Source organism: Asparagus officinalis, chromosome 2, assembly GCF_001876935.1.
Source record: "Asparagus officinalis chromosome 2, Aspof.V1, whole genome shotgun sequence".
Classification (NCBI taxonomy): Eukaryota; Viridiplantae; Streptophyta; class Magnoliopsida; order Asparagales; family Asparagaceae; genus Asparagus; species Asparagus officinalis.
Genome location: NC_033795.1, coordinates 28,283,926 through 28,285,587, shown reverse-complemented (window position 1 = coordinate 28,285,587; position 1,662 = coordinate 28,283,926). Strand labels below are relative to the sequence as shown.

General features: G+C 37.7%; 1 protein-coding gene and 1 long non-coding RNA gene across 5 annotated transcripts in view; one reads left to right on the top strand and one right to left on the bottom strand.

Moving 5' to 3' along the window:
• Positions 1–1,213, top strand: part of LOC109830595 — a 21,370-nt gene extending 20,157 nt beyond the window's left edge. For 3 of the 4 annotated variants that reach the window (XR_002244352.1, XR_002244351.1, XR_002244354.1), the window contains 2 exons: positions 566–642; positions 822–1,213. This is a non-coding gene — a long non-coding RNA (uncharacterized LOC109830595). Of the gene's footprint in view, positions 1–565; positions 673–821 lie in introns of all 4 variants that reach the window. The other variant, XR_002244353.1, reaches the window with a different exon arrangement.
• The window catches only part of LOC109830594 (truncated transcription factor CAULIFLOWER A-like), a 30,195-nt gene that overhangs the window by 17,010 nt on the left and 11,523 nt on the right, over positions 1–1,662 (bottom strand). The window lies entirely within an intron of this gene.

The window sequence follows — 1,662 nt, the reverse complement described above, 5'->3', positions numbered from 1 at the left end:
TGTGGAGGTAATGGGAAATAATAAAGTTTACATCCGTTAACCTCTATTCTATATAATTTGGTTCACCCGCCCCAAAACCCCTCCTCACCCAAAAAATTGTCTTCTCAATTTTAGTGGTGTTAACCATGATTTAGAACAGTTTATATGGGTACATGCATGCCTCTCAAAGTTAAGATATTCCTCTGATTGTAATCTAAGAACAAACTACATACCAAAGATAATTTGATCAAGAAAGATTGGACAGGAGATCCTTTATGCTCTATATGTCATGAGTCTGAAGAATCAGCAGATCACCTTTTCATCAAGTGTCATTATGCTCGTGCTATTAGGCAGGTCTTTCTACCTATGTTGGGCCTTAATTCTTTTTAACATGATCTGTTTCATATGTTTAACTCTAAAGGTCAGTTTATCATGGATAAAAATTACCGTGTGCTTTGGTCTATCCTCTTACCTACCTTGTTCTGGCGTTTATGAAGAGAAAGGAATAATAAAGTTTTTAATGACGAGATTAGAGATCCTTCCAAGCTGGCGACTAATGTTGCCTATTTTCTATTGTTCTGGACAGGTAGCTCTAGTCACAAGAAGCCGCCGCAAAGTTGAATTGTATTCTACAGGAAAAGAAGATTGATGAACTTTTGAGTGGTAACGAAGACAATGGCTGATTTTTACAGGGTCTCTAGCTGCTTTGGTTTCTTAGAATAGATGTTTTGTTTAATTGCTGAGTCGTAAGCGGAGTTTTTGTTTTGTGAAGTTGATGGTGCATCAGCTGTCTTCACGTGTAATTATATATGTCTTGATACTTTTAAATACCCTTTGTTTAGGTCACGTCCAAGGCTGCCCGGCGACGATGATAACCACCACGCAATTACAACACAAGGTCAAGTTCCAGGTCCAGATGCAGCTATGGTGATAGCTGTTTGGAACTCTCTCGGAATCAAATAGAGGTCCACCTAATAGCCGGCGCTCTAAAAGTTGATGAATGTCAGAAACTAAATGGGAAGGATAAGGGTGTGATGTAGTGGGTATTCTACTTTTGAGGACCATTACATCATGACCAAATGGTTAAAATGAGAATCTATGAGATCTTGAGCAAGTAGTAGCATCTGAACTATATGTACCGTCATTTTATTACACGGATAAAAGATTTAAGATGCATCTACGTCTTCTTCTTTGCGTGGATTTCAAAATTAAGGCACTTGTATTTGCTTTTTCACTCCTTGAAATGGTGTATCAAGTTACAAACTAAGCAGTACTCTTATTTGGAAACCTAACAATGGACTTCTGAGGGGAGAGATGGCTGTCAAATTTTCCTAAACTAGCTTAGTCTCTCAATGGATTAACTTTAGATATAGTGGGACTGTCATTTGAAAAACTAATTTTGAACTTGAAAGGAGAGAATTGGCTCCCAAATTTCGATATAAACAAACACAGATGCAAAGACCAACCCCCCTGCCAAAAAAACCCTAAAACCTAAAAAAAAAAAAGGCAAATCAGTGTTTATTGATGTGCAGAGATGAATGTCAACATGGTTGAGTCTCATATGATCAGATGCAAGGACAACGATGAGTTTTCATTGTTACGGTAGGATATTCTCACTCTGCAGCGAGACAGAGTGAAAAGGGAATACTAAGTTAGATTAGGATTCTACAAGTATCATTTCAC